The sequence below is a fragment of the Rhodamnia argentea genome, chromosome 7, assembly GCF_020921035.1.
Source record: "Rhodamnia argentea isolate NSW1041297 chromosome 7, ASM2092103v1, whole genome shotgun sequence".
NCBI lineage: Eukaryota > Viridiplantae > Streptophyta > Magnoliopsida > Myrtales > Myrtaceae > Rhodamnia > Rhodamnia argentea.
Window position 1 is genome coordinate 26,297,036 of NC_063156.1, and position 22,062 is coordinate 26,319,097.

Genomic DNA, 22,062 nt, shown 5'->3' on the forward strand with positions numbered 1-22,062 from the left:
GCTCCTTACTATTGCGTTCTATGACGACTCCTTATGTGTGGATATTTGTACATTATGGTTTAGAGGAGGGATTTGAGTTATATTTATAGAGTTTGTAATCCAATCCCCTCATTATGGATAAGTTTTAACTCGGCCCACACAATCTAGTCTCATATTAGATTAATTAGGAAACCGTATATCTTTTCTTTATTAGATCAATTAAAAATTAAAATAATAATTAATAAAGCTCGTATAATATTTTTACATTACAAACCACGCGAACATTACAACCCTAGTTAAGTTAAACTTAATTTTCTCGATGTTGACGGACTGCGTATGTCCTAATTTCCCAAGTCATTTTCCCCACATTCTACTCAATAATTTTGTCCCCATATTATCTAGCAAAGGTTAGCTTGATTATCACGTCCGGAAAATTTCGGGGACGGGATTAGATGAAAAGCAAACGAATTTCCTCGTCACGAGGTTCTTTCGTTCGATATGGAAAAATCTGCACTTTCCACTTTTGGACTTAACGTGCGTTGGATCATACTGCTAGTTGCTACGTCCACATATTGCCCCATCTTTCGCCTCGTTCAGGTAGACCCATCAATCAGGTCAAATCATTATTGTGAAGCTGAAAAAATTCTTGCACGGGACATTATTAAAAAAACTCCTAGACCATTTGACGATCTATCAAATTCGATCCTAAAATTTTTGACGATTTATCAATTCAGTCATAAATCTTTCAACCGTTCCATATTAATCCTAAAGCTTTTTATAATTTGCTAATTTAGCTATAAAAATGTTAACGGTTCGTCAATTTAGTCATTCCGGCCAACTTTGATCGAAGATTGCCGACGTGACGTCAAGTCGGCTTTGGCCGTTCTACGTGTCATGATTAGAGTTGACTTGGACAATTTTTTTAATTTTTTAATTTTTTTGATTATTTTACTCTTTTTGTTTTTTTCATTTCTTCTTTTTTTCCCCAACTGTGGGCCCACTGTTGAGGGCCATGATCATCACTCAGATACAACAGGGCACAATTCGCCGAGACTAGGCAAGGGTCGACTAGCAACCTCGCCGGCCCAAGATTGGGAAAAAAATAAAAGAAAAATAAAAGAACGGGAAAAAAGAAAAGAAAATAATTTAAAGTCAACGAAATTGTAAAAATTATTCGTGTCAAAGCTCCAGCCGTGCCATGTAAGACGGCCGATCTTGAATAGACTACATATCGGTGATTTTTTTTATCAAAATTGGCCAGCTGCTACATTGGCAAATCGTCAAAGATTTTACGACTAAATTGGCAAATTGACAGAATTGAAAGGTTTAGGATTGATTTGGCAAAATGTCAAGAGGTTTAGGACTAAATTAGCCAAATTAAAAAGTTTAATATCCAATTGGCACAAGTGCTATAGGTTTATGACTTTTTTGGTAATTTTTCTGCAAAAAGTTTGGCCTCAATTATACCGCTATTCGACTTTTCCAAAATATATTAGCTGATGAATTAGTAATTGTTGTTCTTAGGGGTAAGCATGCCTCTAGGGTAGAACTAAAAATCAATCCGATTCCATGTTTTGGTGAGATGAAGTCCGGTTCTTGGTTCCATATTTTTTGGAACCGGTGCTATGCTGTTTCGTTCCCACCGAACCGAACAGGACTGGAAATCAGACCACCTACGGTTTTGGGGGGCAGTGAGGGCGATGTCAAACAAATGTTTTTTTGAGCCTGCTTTCGTTTCTTTCTGGTTGTTGGTATCGACATTTTGTGGTATGATCCTGTTATGGTTGCAGCGCAGAAGATTGGTGAGCTCCTGTGCTCTATTATATGCCGTGTGCATGCTTTTAATGATCTTTGGCGTTTATTGTGTGCTTATGACAGCCACCACAAGCATATCTTAGACCGCTGGATTTGCTTAACTGAAAATGAAAAAAAATAAAATAAAATTGGTAGGTTCCCAAATCGATCCCGAAATTTATGACCGAAACCTGTGACGAGGTAGGTCCCAGGTTCTAAAACTGGAAAACCGTTTTTGACAAGTACATCCCTATTGCTATCTAGCATGTACCAGTTTTGCTGGTCTCTTTCTCCCAAAAGCCAATGTCATGCATCTCGGATAGTTTGCGTAAATCAAATGCGTAAATCAAATTATACACAGAAGTCTTGAACTATATTTAGTCCAATTTAAAACTACTTGATCGATTGAGCCAAGTCCACATATCCAGCGACACGAACACCTTTATTCCACTCACCGAGGAGTCCTGGCAAAAAGAGAGAAACCATGAAGCATTAACCAGACACACACCAATCCCAGCATAAACTGAAGAACGACATAACAACCGATTGCAAATATCGCACTTCCCATAGTGAAATGAACAACTTTTGCCCGTCAACTGTTCGACGAAAGTTCCCAGAGAGAGACAGAGAGAGGGGAGGAGGACAACAAATTACTTTCAAGGATGAGGGTGGTTTCGCCGCCGCCTCTAGGGCCGTGGAGGATGAGAGGCTGAGGGACACGGTGGTGCTAAGCATGGTTGTTGAGGATCGTCTCCAATCAAAGGCCTGGGAATTATTCTCCATACTTTGTGCACCATTTCCCTTTATTCTTCTTCTTCTTCTTCTTCTTCTTTGGAATCGGCGAGATCGAAACTAACTCCGTAGTGTCTTCTTCTCAAGTTTCTTAAACCCTGACAGTTGTGTGGTTTCAGGTGGTGGTCAGGCTTTTGGCGGCTGAGCAGATCGTTGAGCCAATGCTTGTTGGAGTTAGCTTCAGCTGTTTTCCCTGTATCTTCCCTCCAATTTTCTACTGTTTTACTGAAACGCTAATACTGACGTCATAATTGAACATTGCCGGCATATATCAAACAGATTTTTGTTTAATTGTTAACTATTTCAATCTTTTTATTATTGTTAACCAAAAAAAAATTATTAGAGCGTGCAAACAACCACACGCGTACATTATTAAGGAAAAAAAAAAGGGCACGAGTTCGAAAATTTATTACACAAATTTATAACACCAATAAACGGCACGTGTTCGAAAAATTGAGAATGTAACTCATCTATCATTATATCATCAAGACATTGATCATGTCAAACTTTAAATCATTTTCTTAAGAGTGCACACCAATGTCGTTCGAATTTTAGTTTTCTTTTATGTTGTGTTGAATGGCAGTCAAACGGTACTAAACTTTCGTGGCGCATTCGAACTCGGAAGCACATGAAAACCTGCCTGCTTCCGTACCCCGAGTTCAAGCAGATGCTCGGACTAAACTCGATTGTTGAAATCGTGATGCGTGTACGATATTTCTTTTTCCGAGTCAGATCTAGCAAAGCTTGACCCTACAAAAGTTTGCTACGAGCAATCAAGGACGGTCGATGGAACATGTCGTAGTAGCGTGGCGGCTATCACTTATCAGCACCACCTTGACGGTGATGATTCTAGTTTTCCTCGTCCACGTGCCTCACTTCACCACGTGTTTCCTGTCTCACCTAGGACCACATTATGTTGACTTCTTGCCCAATAGAGCACGCAGTTGGCTTTATACTTCCACAACAGCAACAAATGCTGGATGATTACAGAGCTGTCTCGCTCGGACCGATCACAAGCAGCCCGTATCAACCAAACTTTTGAACAAACTTTGAGACCAAATGGATGGATCCATTCCAAAAGAAAGAGCGAAAGGTCGCAATGATGCATGCCCGGAGAAAAAGGGTCTTAAAACATCCTCTCGGTCGAATGATATTTTCTTGGTTTTGGCATGTTAAAACCAACTACAACAGAATGAACCAGGTGAAACATGCAGATGATCCTGGTCTTGAGAATTGGTGCCAGAATTGGAGCCGCAGGGGGGGAGAAAGAAAGAAAGAAAAATAAACTAGAAGCTCTTATTTTTGCTACTCCAAAATTTACCGCAGAACCCACCAAACAATTCACGTTTCAAACACCAGCCTTAAAAAATAATAAAAATAAACCGCCGGCCTTACTTAGCTTTTGGAATATCAAGATCCTCGACTATTGGGCTGTCAACTCCGACTCCCCTCGCGTGGAGACCGTTATCCACGTGAAGGACAGTGCCGGTGATGGCAGATGCCAAAGGCGATGCCAGGAATGCAGCAGCATTTCCCACCTCCTCTGTGTTCATTGAAAAGAAGCCAAGGAACAGGAATTAGAAATTGCAGTCAGTCCGGTTTCCTAGGCCATGCTTGCATTTAAGAAATTTCAATTAAAAATGGATAAAATGCTTGATTGCTTCGTGAACACCGTTAATATCAGTGTAGCACAAACAAAAGATCCCAACTGTGGCAGGGGGGAATGACTCACCAGCAGATAGTTCTTTCTGCAACGGTGCATTTTGTATAGAGTACTTGATGGTTTCGCTCATAAAACCAACTGCTTTTGCAGCACGATTTCTCAATGGAACTGTTGATATTTCGCACCGCGATCATCATTGAGATAATATTACCAGGAACAAAGAAAGTGAGATGTGCTGAAAAAGCTACAAACTGTACCTGCAGAAATTGTGTTCACTCTTACTTTATGTTTTCTCCCCGCTTCAAATGCCAGCACCTGCAGCAATCAAGCAGGAAGAGAAGCAGGCATCAGAGTCATTGATCCAAAATCTGCAGATCCCGGTATAGATCCATTGAGGAGGGTGAGGAGAGGAAGCACGTCATGTGGGAAAAGGACAAAAGGAGCAAAAAGACCTACTCGTGTTTCACTCTCTAGAGCAGCAGCTTTTGCTGAACTCATCCCTCCTCCATACCTGCAATAGTAAATAAGTCAGCTAGAAATCTCATTGAAGGGACTGCACCTAAATGAAGCAAAAGAAGAACATATACCCAGGAAAGATCATCTGTGGTGCAATGTACGTCAAAGAGATGGAAGAACCGCCTGCAAGATAAACCTACCAGTTAGCAAGACTGACTGGGGCATTTCTAGGAGATACAAAAATGACACTGACGACTCGTGGTCTTATCAGGAAAGCAGGCCCAAAAATTTAAAGGAGCAAAACAGTACAAAAGCAAGGTACGAAAGTTGCCTGGATTCATAATTGGAGCAAAGTGATGGAGCAAAGATACAAAAGAGTAACTCGATGCAGAAATAGCACGAGAAAAACCATCTCTTATTGTTTGCAGCAGAGGTTTACTGACCTGCAATAGAGGAATATAGCATTTAACCATAGTCATCAGTAAGCAGTAGTGGGGAATAGGAAAAAAATGAGATTAAAAATGCTTAACCTCTGGCCCACTGGCAAGTGAGTCCACAAGGATGTCAATACTTCCAAAATCCTGCTTCACAGATTCGGCAACTTCCTGAAAGAACGTACCAAATGAGTTGGAATGGCTAATGCCGGAATGCAACTCAATGGATCTGAAGTTAATAGGAAAGCCGTTTCCTTTTGTTGATAGGTGAACAGGAAAGATGTTCATGAGAGTACAAAAAGCAAAATAAGCCTCATATTGATTTCAAATTGAAGGTTCATAACCCTGGAAAATTAGATAAATCAGCATATGCCTAGACGCTCGAAGATAAGCCTCAACATGTCTGTTTGATGGGTTGATTGGGAAAAGTCCCTGTTTACCTAGAAAGCCATTATCAGTTCAGTCTCCAGGATGTTTCCCGCCAAGGAATCACTCAATTTCCAATATTGATGAAACATGAGACAAAAATTAAGGTAGACATCCTACTCTTTCGGAGAGGAGAGAAGGTCATAATCTAAGTCGTTCCTGGAGTTATTTCCGGAAGCTATCATCAGTTAGAGCAGTTCGATTCTTCCCTATCTCAAAGCACTAGAATGTTTTTTTTTCCCCCTTCAAATAGCATGTCAACAAGCAGAAAATACTTCATAGCTTTACGTTACAGGTTCCCAGAAGAACTGGAATTTGGAAGAGGGTATACCTGGACGGTCCATTTTGCATAACCTGCGTAGTGCTCGTCCGTCCAAATCTGGGGATCATCACAAAAAAGAGCATATTAATGGCACAATTTCACGTACGTAAGTAATTTGCGGAAACTCCAAATGAGCAATTACATCTTCAGGAACATCCTCAGGATTGTCAAAAAACACATCCAGCGGATAAACTTTGGTGATTTCCATTAAGGAACCATCTGGCAATCTGAAAAGTAACAATACAATACAATAAACATAATCAGATGCGACTGAAGACAAAATAATACTGAAAGCACAAAATGGTCGCTTACACTCGTGATTCATCAAATTTCCCACGCCTTAGGCTGCTCTCAAAAAAATCAAGTGCCTGCAAATACGCATCATCAAGTTCGGGTACTTTAAGAGTCTGGAAGAGAATAGGGACTGATGGCATGGGAACTTGATCTACATATAAAACCCACTTACCGTAACCCATGTACCAAGAAGAATTTCGGCACCAGCAGCAGCAAGAGATTTTGCTATTGCCCAACCATATTCATTGTCATTGGCAACACTAGCAATGAAAGCTCTCTTGCCGGCAAAAGTGATGACGCCATTAGGAAAGCCTCTTGTACCTACACTCCTTTCTAATTTTTTTCATTTTCCTTGTGGCCGGAAGCCAAGCACTTGAAGTTGATGGTTTTCTGTTCGTACTAAGCCAATAATTCAGCTGGTCTCAGGTTTACTTTCACATAAAAACGTAAAGGAGCGGAGAAAAAGATGCAAGACCTCTTAAGTCAATAGGCAATCCCGGTAAAGGGTTGCTTTCATTTGCACTGGACATTGCTCTAGTAACGACCCCCCTGACGGTTACAGCCTTCGACGCGTGTTTCCGTAAGAACGAGTCCCTGGAGGAGATGCGAGAAGAGCTTGTGAGCTTCGCCCAGGACGCTTCTCTCTGCTCTGCACCCATAAATGCTACGCGTGGCTGGACTGATGAAATACGGAGAGCGACGTCCGGCTTCAGCAAAGCCATGTGCGTGCCAGGAGTCGCAGTCGCGGCCATATCTCCGGCAAATCAAACTGACAACAAATCGAGCAAATTTCCTGCATATATTTCGCGAGATTCATTCAAAATGACATCTTTCCACCCGTTAATAGCGTGAAAAACACAAGCACCTGCCAATGAGACGTCACATCGAATTTGTATGATGTTTGGTCTTTAAATAGTTAAACTAATGTCCGTGCGACGACAGCACGGATCAGACCTCCGAATGATCAGAGGGCGGGTCGATTGGTGGGGTAGACTTACCTTAGGGATGGAGTAGTATTGGATAGAACAATGTCCGAGAGAAGGGTGGAAAAGGCGGGTCGGGCTGGACGAATGGAGTTCATTATACGTGGAAAATCTTGGTTATCAAAAGGAAAAAAAAACATCAAGCACCTAACATCGTCGTGGATTATTTATTTCGATTTGATTTGGTCTTGATTACGATTAGAGATTTGCACTACAACAACGACCTATGCTACCAATTCTAAGACGCACGTTTTTTAGATAGAACCCATCTTGTACTATAAATAGAGTCCTCGTACCGAACGAAAGCAAAACGGACCTAGACCCGCAAGTTTCATTTTACCTAAGTTTTCGGTCAGAGGCTTCGATGAAATTGGAGATGGGAGACTCACCTTAGGGCCGGCGAGATCAGAGTCCGTTGGGAGAACATTGTCCGAGAAAAAGGTAGGAAAAAAAAAGTTAAGAGCTGCTGAGGCTAGTAAATAGAGGTGATTTGGCAAAATTGAAAAGGCAAAAAGAACAGGCTGAATTTCCAAATCGTCGCGGATTATTTATTTTGATTTGATTTGATTATGATTAGACATTTCCGACTGAGCTTTAGGTTGACTCCAATGCTAACGATGTATGTTTTCGCGAATACGTTTTGAACCAGTAAAAACGCCATCTTGTCCAGACTACAAACAGAGTCCTCGCCTATTCCAGAAAGTCTATATTGCCTCCAAAAAGATCTATTCACTAAATTTTTAATGAAGTACTCAAAAGTCTAGTCAAGAGTGTGGTTTCGGCTTAACAATAACCACCAGACCAAACCTTTTTTTTGGTCGAATGGAGGGGTATTCTAATTTCGTTTGAACCCCTCCCTCCAAATCCGCTGAGCACTCGAATGGCTCGACTACGCATCACAATCGTGTAGGCTTCGACGATTATACTTCTGTTAGATGTCAAAATTGTAAAAAATGGAGCGGTTCGCTCTTGGGTCCACGACTCATAACTGAGGCCCAGGGATTTCATAAGGCCTGATTTGAGCCTTGGAGGTCCACTGGCGAGTTTACTTCGCAGTCCGTTTTTGTTTCCTTGTGATTCTGTTTCGCTAAGGGTGCGCAGGTAGATCGATCGATTTGGAAACCATTGGGATCAAATCGAACCGAACTGGTCTAAGAATTCATGGTAATTAGACCCATAAAATTGAACGGGTGATTTTCGATCTAGTTTTGTCAACCTTCTTTCTTTTAAAATTGAGATGGGTTCTTCCCCTTTTGATTCCGAATACATGGGAGAACCAAACTGGGCGAAACGGAATGATTATTTTTTAATTATTTTTTATTTCTTAATGTAAACATAATTTTAATTGGCATGTTAAAATTAAGTTTGTATGAACCCCCTTAATAACATACCAGTTCTATATTGGACCACCTAAGAACCAAATCGGACAATCCGATCCCAAGATCATCCGGTCTGGTTCCTACTTCTCGGGTGGGATGGGATTGGATTAGATAGAAAATCGATCACCCATGTATTTTCCTATGTATCTAAACTCATTTCATACTCTTATCATGCAAAGACATTTCTTCATCTTAGAGTAATAGGAGTACCTTTTTTCTTTTTCTGTTTTTTCCTGGCGTCTAATGATCTAGAAAGCAAAATTATGATCGAGAGAGAATCACGTATTCTGATGGGCTTCCTTCACCGATCCATGGTGACAATGCGCGATTTTTCCCGGAGCCCCTCTAAGTCAGCTCGAGCCTCTAATGCATTGTAGGGAATTGCGCATTTCAAATAAAAGGAAAAATTACTAAAAAAAGTCATTAAATCTATTACAATCGTGACAAGTCAGTTCTAAATATCTTTTTACGAAGTGAGTCATGAGTCTTTTGCATGTACCAATTCAATCGATTCTTTGACCCAAAAAAAAAAAAAAAATTTCAATCCATCCGGCTAACTTTGGCCAGACCGGCACTGGCGTGAAAACTTTTCATAGTATTTAACTCATTTAGAAAATTTAGTTATTTATTTTATTCTTCTCCTTCTTCCTCACGGTGACCGGCTAGAGACGAGGGCCAACATGGCTGGGTGAGGTCGACTGCCCACTCGCTAATGGCCGATGACCAATCCGATGACAGGTTGGAGGTAGAAGGAGAAGAAAATAAAATTTTTAATCATTAAAAATTGTATGCGTTAGTGTCGGCGGTCCAAAACCTGCTCGAAAGGACTAAATTGACATAAATGCAGAAGTTTCAGGATTCAATTGATTAAAAAAAAAAGGTTTAGAGCTGGATTGTTAAAATTGCGATAAATTTAATTTTTTTTAAGGCTTGACCTCGAGAGAATTTTCGGGTAGTCAAGTCCACGAACAAGGGAATAGAGATGCAGGACCAGATCCTCTCCCTTTAATTGCTTTTTCCTCTACGCATGAGATGGTTCTGAGGACACACCAAATTGAGATCGATTCTTGTCGTTCGAAATCACGATTGTTGCGATCCAAGCTTATCCACAAAAGAAACTTAATCCACTTTGGCTCATTGCGAAGCTTAGCTTTTATCCCCATTTTGCGATCAACTCTAGCCCGCAACCATTCCTTCTCGTTTTGGAAGCTTTTTGTTCCCCTTTGCCTTTGCTCTTCATGCATTAACATGAAAGGGCAGCCCCGTGATCTTTCCGATAGACGGATTCTAGGATCATAACAGGTTGGAACTCATTGTAATTTTTTTTGTCGTTTTTTCTTGTGTAAAATATTGAAAAACACCGAAATTTAAAAGCTTTATGATCACGGGGTGAGATTTACAACCCCCCCCTCCCTTTTTTTTTTCTCTTCTGCTTGTTATCCAAGATCCTTAGAAGTGTTCCAAGATCAACACCCTTCTGCGGAAAAATGCGTGATGCTAATTAAAAGGGTTAATATCTACACGAAACCGTGTCAGAAGTCGGGTTTGAGCATGAATGGAGAACAACTCCTTACCTTCTTTCTATCGCAAGGAAATCATTTTGGGGGCCCACGAAAAGCCCTGCTAGCTCCTCATGGATCGGCCGGGTAATCCTCGAGTCTAAGTCCATGCTAATAATGGATTAAACATGAGATTGTCATGACAGAGAAAATCGAACATGTGCTGTTCGCCTAATCTTTGTACAGGTGCATCATGCAGATATACTGAGGGAACTTCACAGGCACGCTCAGAACAAACCAAGTTTTCTTGCTCCCCCCCCCCTTTTTTCTTTTTGCGTTCATGAGATGATTTCCAAACCGTTTATGAAAGTTTAAGCCATGTTAAAAGAAGGTGCGACTAGAGATGTAAACGGGTGGATGGTCTCGAATATAGTCCGACTCATATAACCTGTTTTGACCCATTTTTACACAGTACAAATCTAATGAATCATACCCCACTCATACTCAATCCGTATTTCTTAAATATTTATATATTTAACTAAATCATATAATACGTGTTCCAATAATTTGGTAAAAAATAATATTGTTAAAATACTTTTTATGTAATAAAAATATAATAATTTTTTTAAAATTTTTTAAAGATATTTTTTATTTTTTATTTTCTTTTTTTATTTTTTTCCTTTTTCCTTCCTCCCCTTTTCCAACTCCTCCGTCTGCAACTCCTTCTCCATTTGCCGATTGCAGGAATGGAGGCATAGGTCATACTGTTAACATCGTCCGCTCCCTCCTCTCCCTCGGTTCTTAACCATGCTTGGCTCCTCGTCCTCCTCGACTCATTGCCCGTCCTCTTACCATGTCGCCCGCATCACGTTCTTCTCCAAAACGTAGGCAGCATCCCCGTCAACATTGCGATGTATTCGCCATGGTGATATCTCTCCCCACGCTCTGTTCAAATTTTCTTGACCTTGCAAGTCCTAGAAAAGGACTTTCAAGATTCCCAACCATTGATATCTTACACGAGGCATCGAAATGTTCACCCGGCCGGGCTTCATACGAAGACAACTCTCACACTCGTGCCCGACTATTTGCTCATGTACAACTTTCTTCTTTCTTGTTTTTTTATATTTTTAATGGATTGATTTTTGCCTCATCTTATATAAGATTCGCCTTTTCTTTTTGATATGATATCAGAATTGATAAGAGAAAATGTTACATGTTCTTATAGAACAAGGTGTCTTTTATGTATATCTGTCATCGAGCAATATCGGCAAATGGGTATGTGATCAGCGCGTAGGGATATTGCCCCGCTTGTTGTTTGTATTCCACAATGTCCTCTCGGCTAATACAAGATGGAACTGCTTTTCCTCAACTTGGAGCATATAAAGCATCATAGGCCCCCAAGTTCTTCGAGCAGAAAAGGGGAAAAGAGCGTGAGAAACTAAAATGGACTTGGCGTTTTAATCAGACCAGGTTTTCTGCTTTCAGTTCATGCATTCGACGGCACTGTTCGTGTAATTCAATCGCGCAATGCTTGCTCAAGGTGCTAACTTTTGCAGTCACATGCTCGGTCATCGGTCTTGAGCAAGCGCCGGGTCAAAATATGGTCATTTCAACTCAAACCGGATGATGCGAATCGATGTAACATGGCACACAGGCCATTTAGGTAGAGGTCCACCGAGAATTGAGTGTATTCTGGTGCAGGCAGCACATCGCGATGTCGCCTTCCCCAATCTTTCAAGGAAAAATATGACGTGCTCTGTCGCAAGCTGCAGTGCCCAGTTTCAAATGGAAAATTTGTGAGCTCAAGCTGATCTTTTTTTGTTTGTTTGTTTTGTTTTTTTTTGGTATGTGGTATCTAGACCTGCCGATGTACTTGCAAAAGCTCTTTTGCTTGAACAAGAATCAATAATATTGCCCTTTCCCTTGCCCTCGGTAAATTGGCAAGATAAATCATACACTTATTCCTTTATCTACGACCTTGCGGGCCTTACAGCAGGAGCTTTGTTTTCTTACAAGTATTAACGATCAAGTACAATGGAGCGGAGTCCCAGGAGACGGTTCTTCTGTATAATTTCGCTCTTCATCGATATTTTTCTGATCTTCCTCAACATAATCAAGCGGCGAGCACCAATACTTTGATTGTTCCCTGGCTGTTAGCAGTTAGCATGGTTGGGCTATCGCTTTTCCAGCACACGGCGCTAATGAAGTAAGATCCTGCATCACCATCAGGATCGTCGGGATCCGGAGAACCAAACCAAATTTACGCGAAATGACGTCCCTTGATATATCTTGGGGGAAGAAGTAATCAATCTTTAGCCGGAGGAAGATTAACTAGATAGGATTGCTGCTTGAGCAATTCTCACCTTTTGGACTTCGTTCAATCCCTTATTAATGCGGAAGTTGGGGTACTCTTTTGTTCTGCACTTAGACCAGTCTCTCGCTCTCTTTTTCACTCGTTTTCATATCTTCTCTCAATTATTTCTGAATAACTGCATCACTGTAAAGGTTTTGTGTCATTGATAATGAGCAAATCGAACCACATAAATTGCCAGTTTTTGTTGTTTGTCTGGCAATGTTTTGTCATTTTTGCAAATGAAAATCACATCGCCGTGGCTGTACAGGTTAATTATTGTTAGCGGTCCGCCCTAGGAACTAATCAACGTTGATGCTCTAACATTAGTTGTGGATTAGGTTGTGTCGAAAAACAACATTCACTATATTTAGGTAGTCATAATGTGTTGCTAGAGACCGCTTATGACTTGTGGGCCAAAAGGATTTTGGGCACACTGCTAATGTCTAGTGAACCTACAGGGTCGCACACAATAGCGAACCGAGTTTATATTTTCTCTGTGTCTTGATCTACTTAAGAAGTAGATTTTAATTTATTCTCTTATTCTAAATATCTACGCGATCGTGTGTGTTATGAGATAACGATGAAACGCACGATTGGAGATAGACGGTTTGGCGGGACCGAGTCATTCGGCCCCACTTCTTTTATTATGCGTAAATATTGATGCATATAAAAAGACGTGGAAAAACCCTAGAGAGGGGATGAGAAAAAAACGCAGAGAGCCATTCTCTATTGTGAGATCTTTGAGAGAGTCTCGGTGATCAAAAAGGCAATCAAGGAGAAGAAGTTCCAAGATCTGCAAGCTAGCACTTGGATCTTTGGAGACTTCAATTCGTGTGTGTGGATATCGGTAGAGGCGCAACACTTGGGGCGCTAATCCGGACACAATTGTTCGTCAATTTAACTTCGATCTGCAAAAGGTACGTCGATTGATTTCAATATACGCATGGATCTTGTCTAGGGTTTCTGTTTAGACTTATATTCCACTGTGTTTTTACAATGCCGAAACCCTATCGGTGGTATCAGAGCCCCTTGTGATATATTGAAGTTGAATCGCAAACCCTAATTGTCGATGCATATGATGTATGCCCGAAGTGATTCTTGATTAGGGTTAGATGAATTGAAAATACAAATTGATATGATCAATTTGAGTAATTTCACATTGAAACAAATTTGAATTCCTGCATTGATGTGGATTAATGTGATTGATCCAAAGGCGTTTCTTTAAGAAAACAGAATTACGAATTCTGTTTAGGGAATTGAGAAGAAACGAAATAGGGATGGCCTTAAGGACGGTTTAATTGAAATCGGCCGCCCTAGCGAGGATAGTTCAAGGGGACGGTTAGTTTCCTGTGAAAACAGAATTGAGAATGGAATTGTTTGTTCAATTGTTATTAAACCCATTGATTGATGTATCTTGTTGTGATTAGTGATATTTTGTTTATGTCCATAAGATGTATATGTTCATCACTAAATAAAACTGCAAAAGTCCCAAATAAAATTAAGTAATACAATGACGCATTTCCAATTATACACCTGTCAAGACTTGAATCGTCAAAAGATGGGCCTGCCAAAGTAGGTGTCTTTAACTATTTGAGTAAGATAGGATGGGTAATAGTTATCCATATGTCAAGATTGGTTTACTTAACGAGGCTATCAAAACAGTTTTGAGCCTTGAGGCATAGAGTTTGGGGATAAGACATGAGATGTTAACCCAAAAAATCAAGAGTTGTATTCAATACAATTGACAAAGAGTTGTCTACCTATATAACCGAGTCTTGAGCGGAAAGCCAAAGTTTACTCATATCTTGGTGAAATATGGATCTTGGTCCACTATACTTATAGGGACACATATTATGAAAGTATAGTGGGAGTTTATTATTAATAATATTAATGAACAATTCACTTTGCATATTTGTTGTAGATAATGGCAAATAGCTCTGCATCAAGTTTTTCACTGCGATCCGTCCTTGAGAAGGACAAATTGAATGGTTCAAACTTCTTGGACTGGTCTTGAGAATTGTTCTCAAGCGGGAGAAAAAGGATTATGTTTCGGAGAAACCACTTCCCCAGAAGGCACCTCCTTCTAATGCTCCCCATGCTGAAAGGAATGCTTACCAGAAGCATAAAGATGATGCATTGGATGCATCATGTCTAATGCTAGCTACTATGAACTCGGACCTTCGGAAGCGGTTTGAGAACGTGGATGCCTATGATATGATCATGAACCTGAAAATTTTATTTCGGGAGCAGGTACGCACCGAAAGGTACCGGACGGTAAAGGCCTTAATTGAGTGTAAGCTAGCAAGTGGAAGCTCGGTTAGCCCACATGTCATAAAGATGATAGGTTATATTGAAAACCTGGAGTTTGGGCTCTCCCATTAGTCAAGAGTTGGCTATCGACATTATTCTTGATCATTGTCTCGTGATTATGACACGTTTGTTATGAACTATAACATGCATAATCTTAATAAGTCTTTGAGCTAAGCATGGGATGCTCAAAGTCTGCTGATGAATATCAAGAAGGACCCTACCCCTAATGTTCTCATGATTCAAAAGGGGAAAGGCTTTAAGAAGCCGGTTAAGGTCAAGGGTAAGGGCAAGGGCACTCAGCCCAAGCCTAAATCCAAGATCAAATCGAGCCCAAGCTGGCGATCTTTTCTGCTTCCATTGTGGTGACAATGGACATTGGAAGAGAAACTGTAAGAAATATTTGGAGGATCTGAAGAAGAAGGGAAGTGAGACTTCCACTTCGGGTATTTATGTTATAGAAGTAAATGTTACTACTAGTTCTACTTCATGGGTATTAGATACCGGTTGTGGTATTCACATTTGTTTGAATGTGCAGAAACTAAAACGAAGTAGAACACTCGCAAAAGGTGAAGTGGAACTACGCGTTGGAAATGGAGCAAGAGTTGCTGCATTAGCCGTAGGAACATATGATGTAGCTTTTACCTTACGGCATGATTTTAGAACCGAACAATTGCTACTATGTACCTCCTATACGCGGGAATATTATTTGTGTTTCTTGTTTGGACAAGGAAGGTTTCTATTTTAATATAAAGAACAATAGTTGTTCATTTTATCTTAATGGATTGTTTTATGGTAGCGCCCATATTATGGATGAGATATATGTTCTGAATCTTGATGTGCCAATCTATAATATAGATACAAAAAGGATTAAATCTAATGATTTGAATCCAACCTACCTATGGCATTGTCGATTAGGCCACATAAACGAGAAACGAATTCACAAGCTCCATAGTAATGGGCTATTAAATTCATTTGATTTTGAATCTTTTGATACGTGTGAATCTTGTTTAGTTGGAAAAATGACAAAAGCTCCTTTTACTCATCAAAGTGAAAGGGCAAAAGAATTATTGGCCCTTATACATACCGATGTATGTGGACCACTAAGTTCTACGACTAGAGGAGGTTATCAGGATTTTATTACATTTACTGATGATTTCGGTAGATATGGATATATTTATTTGATGAAACATAAATCCGAGTCCTTTGAAAAGTTCAAGGAATTTCAGAATGAAGTACAAAATCAACTTGGCAAGAATATCAAGGCTCTTCGATCTGATTGAGGAGGAGAATATCTAAGCCAAGAGTTCAATGACCATCTCAAGGAGTGTGGAATTGTTTCACAGCTCACTCCCCCTAGAACACCATAGTGGAATGGTGTCTCTGAGAGGAGAAATTGAACTTTGTTAGACATGGTTCGATCGATGATGAGTCATTCGGATCTTCCATTATCTTTCTGGGGATATGCACTCGAGACAGCTACTTTCACACTAAATAGAAGTCCATCAAAAGCTGTAGAGAAGACACCATTTGAGATGTGGACAGGAAAAGTTCCTAGTATGTCTTTTCTAAAGATTTGGGGTTGCGAAGCTTATGTAAACGTTTACTCTCTGATAAGCTTGGGCCCAAATCTGATAAATGCTTCTTTGTGGAATATCCTAAGAAAACGAAAGGATATTACTTTTACAACCCATCGGAGAACAAAGTGTTTGTTGCTCGCAATGGTATCTTTTTAGAGAAAGAGTTTCTTACTAAAGGATCCGATGGGAGTAATGTAAACCTCGAAGAAGTTATTGTGCCACAAGAGAGTGTTCTAGTTCATGAGGAATCTCAATTAGATCTACAAAGAGTTGTAGAGTCTACTTCGGTGGCGCCTATAGTTCGTAGGTCCGAAAGAACACATCGTGAGCCTATGAGATATGGTTTTCATGTAACGGAACATCGTCATCTATTGTTAATAGAAAATGATGAGCCTACGACCTATGCAGAAGCTATGATGGGCCCGGACTCCGATAAATGGCTTTAAGCCATGAAATCCGAAATAGACTCAATGCATCAAAATAAAGTTTGGACTTTGGTTGATCCACTCGAAGGTGTTAGACCTATAGGGTGCAAGTGGGTTTTCAAGAGAAGAAAACCCCGATATGGATGGAAAAGTTCACATCCATAAAGCACGGCTGGTAGCTAAAGGTTTCAAACAAACTCATGGTATTAACTATGATGAAACCTATTCACCGGTGGCTATGCTTAAGTCTATTCGGATTATCCTAGCGTTTGCTGCATATTATGACTATGAGATATGGCAAATGGATGTAAAGACAGCTTTCCTCAACGGAAACCTAGATGAGGATGTGTATATGACACAGCCCGAAGGCTTTACATCACTAGATAACGTTGGGAAGATTTGTAAGCTTCAACGTTCTATTTATGGATTGAAGCAGGCATCACGGAGTTGGAATATCCGTTTCGATAAAACTGTCAAAGAGTTTGGCTTCATTAGAAACAAAGAATAAGCTTGTGTATACAAGAAGTCTAGTGGGAGCGCAATTATGTTTCTAGTGTTGTATGTGGATGACATACTACTCATTAGAAACGATATTCCTATGCTTCAATCGGTTAAGACATGGCTAGGAAAATGTTTCTCCATGAAGGACATGGGAGAGGCAAACTATATCTTGGGGATCGGGATCTATAGAGATAGATCAAAGAGACTTATTGGACTGAGTCAAAGTACATATGTTGACAAAGTCATCAATATGTTTAATATGCAAGACTCCAAGAAAGGTTTCCTCCCGATGACACATGACACATGACATAAGTCTTAGCAAGACTCGGTGTCCTACAACACAAGATGAGCGGGATCGCATTAGTAGGATTCCTTATGCATCTGCTGTAGGATCCATCATGTATGCTATGTTGTGCACTCGTCCCGATGTTGCTTGTGCATTGAGCATGACAAGCGGATACCGGTTAGATCCAGGAGAACCTCATTGGATAGCTGTTAAAAATATCCTTAAGTACTTGAGAAGAACTAAGGATTTATTCTTAGTCTATGGAGGTGAGAAACGGATCATTGTAAGTGGTTACACTGATGCTAGTTTCCAAACCGACAAAGACAACTTTCGATCGCTGTCAGGATTTGTCTTTTGTGTGAATGGTGGAGCGGTGTGCTAGAAGAGTTCCAACCGAAACAACATTAAGATTCTACGACAGAAGCTAAGTATATTGCTTCTTCGGAAGCATCAAAGGAAGCTGTTTGGATTCGAAAGTTTATAGAAGAACTAGGAATCAATCCTACTAGTTTGAATCTAGTAGACCTTTATTGTGACAACAATGGGGCCATAGCTTTGGCTAAAGAGCCTAGGTCTCACCAGAAGACCAAACATATACTCGGAAAGTATCGCCTCATTCGAGAATTCATTGAGAGATGCGATGTCAAGATGTGCAAAGTTGCAACGGAGTTGAATGTAGCTGATCCGTTGACGAAGGCTCTTCCACAATCTAAGCATGAGCGTCATTGTAACGATTTAGGCCTTAGACACATTAGTGATTGGTCTTGATATGAGTGGGAGTATATGTAATATACATTTGCATTGTTCATTAATAGAATATATGTTATATTTGATTTCGATTTAATTTGAGTATATGATTATATGCGAAATCTTAGTCCCCTGAATATTGAATATCCTTAATAGATAATCAAATGCGTGATTTGATCATGAAACTCTATTAATAGAATGGATATTAATATTCTAAATGTCTCTAGTCAATTGTCATTGAGCATTGGGACGCCAATGGTGTTTGAGCCTAGCATGTGCGTCAATTGATGACCAAGTTTCATGGGTCATGAATATAGAGATATAAAGTTGATCACATGGAATACATGTTGGAGAACATTGTATTAGACAGACCCGCCATGAGAATACTGTAGGATTGTTATATAATGTCATAAGTATTTCTCATCATAGCTATAGAGTATAGTCCTTTGACTGAGTACCGCCGTCGTTTCCTAGACGTAGATTGACATGCTTTAACATTACCAAACGTCATTTGTAATAGGTGATTATAAAAGTAATGGTTGGGCATGTCATGAATCGTGTTGAGGGATGTGAGTAGACAAGATGGGATTTGTCCCTCTCATATAACGAGAGTATGATATCTTGGCCTCCCGTAGAGTGTTGCTAGAGACCGCTTATGACTTGTGGGCCAAAAGGGTTTTGGGCACATTGCTAATGTCTAGTGAACCTACGGGGTCGCACACAATAGCGAATCGAGTTTATATTTTCTACGTGCCTTGATCTACTTAAGAAGTAGGTTTTAATTTATTCTCTTATTCTAAATATCTACGCGATTGTGTGTGTTATGAGATAACGATGAAACGCACGATTGGAGATAGACGATTTGGCGGGCCCGAGCTGCCCGGCCCCACTTCTTTTATTACGCGTAAATATTGACGCATATAAAAAGACGTGGAAAAACCCTAGAGAGGGGATGAAAAAAAAAAGCAGAGAGCCATTCTCTGTTGTGAGATCTTTGAGAGAGTCTCGGTGATCAAAAAGGCAATCAAGGAGGAGAAGTTCCAAGATCTGCAAGCTAGTACTTGGATCGTTAGAGACTTCAATTCGCGTGTGTGGATACCGTTGGAGGCGCAACACTTGGGGCGCTAATCCGGACATAACTGATCGTCAATTTAACTTCGATCTGCAAAAGGTACGTCGATTGATTTCAATATACGCATGGATCTTGTCTAGGGTTTCGGTTTAGACTTATATTCCGCTGTGTTTTTACAATGCCGAAACCCTATCAATTACTTCGCTGATTGTAGCCTCGAGATCTTTGAGATGCATCTGCTGTAGCATTAATCGAGGTACTCATATTGTGCTTTCTTTACCAAAGATATCCGTCTTCGATCGCACAGCCATTTGACAAAATAATTCATTTTCGCCTTACCCAAATTTCAGACCACTCTGCATAGTGAGTTATTGATGTTTCTTTCGTGATATTTTCTTGTCCGTTTACTTGCTTTAGTATCAAAGATATCTCCAGATACTTTCTTTGGTTTTGTATCTTCTTTTTAAACTCCTGTCAAGTACTATGGAAGGTAAAAGGCCTTCTCTTTTTCACTCTTTTTTTTTTCTTTTGATCTTTGTGTAGGTTGGCTTGCTTAATACACGAAGGGATCCTTCTTTCATTCGCCCTGTGTCACGAGGTATTCAGATGTGTCTTGTGAGATGGTATGCGACGTATTTTCTTACATAAGACTACTACAGGAGATGAAACTGTTGTGAGATCTGCGTGCTCATTTTAAGTCACAGGCTTGTGCATGAGTGAATGCAGTTGAGCTTCCATTGCTCACTCAAGTACCTGTGGCAGTGATTTTTCCGTGGTCGTAGTTATCACCATTTGATGCTACTAGCGACTCCAGTGTATGTCTGCGTCCATTCATTCCATGTCATGTTTATAAAGTTAATTTACGCCCAAATATCTTGAAATTTAGTGGATTGTATTCCTCCTGGACTGCATACAAAGGTCTTGATATCTTTCTATTTTCTAGAAATCAAGGAGAGACTTAACTTCACTTAATGCAAACTGAGGGAGCACTAGGGAAGTACAGTCAATGTGTCCTAATGTTGCAGTGATGCTTTCATGGTTGTGGACCTGTTGTACATGCTTGCGATGTCAACCTGGGTAAATTACGATTGTCCAGATAAAGTCTAGGGGGATTCTGCCGAAGCTGGGCTAAATTAAGAGTGTATGCCTGACATTTTACCTTGTTCTTGTGAGATTGTGGTTTAAACCAGTTACGAGGCGACCCCTTCTTGGGCAGAAGCAATTTATATCATGGTTGATTTTGCCTAATGAAGTCATTGGCTTACTTCTTTGTCAAACTTCGCAGGACTATATTGCCGTTCATCCTTCTTTACCTGTCATATACTTCGACAGTTGCAAAGAAATAAGGTACTTGCTACTAATCTGTGATTATACAACACATAACAACGTTGACAACTCTACTTTGAAATCAAAAGATAACCTACCTACTTTCACAAGAGTTACTGGGTTGCGGTCTAATTTTTTGGTTTGGTTGCCGATATTCCGTCTGTCCGCATCATTATGTGCAGGGAAACGCAACAGCATGCTGACAATGATTCTTTTGCTACTGACACATTGGTAAGAGTCCTCTTCTCATCCAGAATAACCATGTCAGAATTTCGGTTGTGAATGCACTCATGCTTAGTCAAAGTATTCTTTTTCATCATAAATAAAGATACCTGCACAAGTAGAACTGAGTTCATCCGATAAGAACCGATTCCTCCATTTCTTTGTGCAAGTCCATTTATGTCATTAGCTTCATGTGGCCTGAAGGCATCAATGACATCTGTCTATCTTCATGTAGATTGTGTCAAAGCGAGCCCTTGATTAGAGGAGCCTGCGAACAGAGGACCCTCCATTGACCTGTATACACAAGATTCCTTTATAATTGAGATTTCTTTCTAGTTGGCGATTGAAATGGGTCTCTGTATTTGTCTGACGAAGGATCCCCTGCATACTTAAAACCTTGGGAGACAGGGCACACTGGCCGTGACTAACAGCGAGGGGACAACTGGTGGCTGCACAAGTATTTCAAGGCAGCATGTATATTGGCACGATTAGCATGTGCATTGAGACTTGGAAAGTTAAGTGCTCAATTTGAAAAGAGCCAGCGTCTTTTGTCATCATGGGTAGGTAACCAATCTACCCATCCAAGTATTTGCAAGGGTGTCAGCAAATTGACATACTTGATGTTGGAATGCTCTGATATTCTTTTCAAATCTAGTCAGAAGAGTTTGATGGTAAACTGCGCGCGTTTCTGCGAATCTCTACCAGATGGATTCTATACCATAGATCGTGCTCACCTTTGCTACATGGCCATCCATGTCTCGGCCTCCTTAATTTCCCTGTTTCCTCCGCTTTAAAGGCTATTGGATCCGGCATACCGGCATCATTCAATCGCGATTCTGTTATCAGTCGGTCTATAGAAGTTGAAGTGCCTATGCTTGTCCTTTTTTGGCCAAAGTGCTCAGCTGCTAACGTGTTGCCCTCTTCGTTGGCGGAGTGTAATTTACACAACTACATAAGCTCTGAACTACAACTATTTTCCTACGGTATTATGATAATACATTTGTTGAAGAAAAGGAAAAAGCGTGCTCAGCTCTTTATTGACAATCTCCCCATCCCCCAAACGAGTCCCAAAAATCGCCTGATCGAAAATCCAGATACAACATTTTTGTGTGTCGTCAAGAAGTTCGACGCCGGGACTCAGCGAATTACGGGCAATTAGAGGGGCCGGATTTCATGGTTTTTGCTTGAATCGTGTTCTTGACTTTTGTTTCCAGGTGGGATC

General features: G+C 40.3%; 3 long non-coding RNA genes across 3 annotated transcripts; 1 reads left to right on the top strand and 2 right to left on the bottom strand.

Annotated features, from left to right (window-relative positions):
- Positions 1 to 3,958: 3,958 nt before the first annotated feature.
- On the bottom strand, positions 3,959 to 4,592 carry LOC115742551. Its single transcript, XR_004015583.2, has 3 exons — positions 4,486 to 4,592; positions 4,298 to 4,396; positions 3,959 to 4,108 (listed from the first exon to the last, which is right to left on the bottom strand). It is a non-coding gene; the product is annotated as an uncharacterized LOC115742551 (long non-coding RNA).
- Positions 4,593 to 5,221: 629 nt separating this feature from the next.
- Positions 5,222 to 6,098, bottom strand: LOC115733726. The gene is made up of 3 exons (XR_007199246.1): positions 6,009 to 6,098; positions 5,876 to 5,923; positions 5,222 to 5,558 (listed from the first exon to the last, which is right to left on the bottom strand). It is a non-coding gene; the product is annotated as an uncharacterized LOC115733726 (long non-coding RNA).
- A 14,492-nt stretch (positions 6,099 to 20,590) lies between these two features.
- Positions 20,591 to 21,251, top strand: LOC125315955. The gene is made up of 3 exons (XR_007199297.1): positions 20,591 to 20,639; positions 20,801 to 20,849; positions 21,076 to 21,251. It is a non-coding gene; the product is annotated as an uncharacterized LOC125315955 (long non-coding RNA).
- Positions 21,252 to 22,062: the final 811 nt, after the last annotated feature.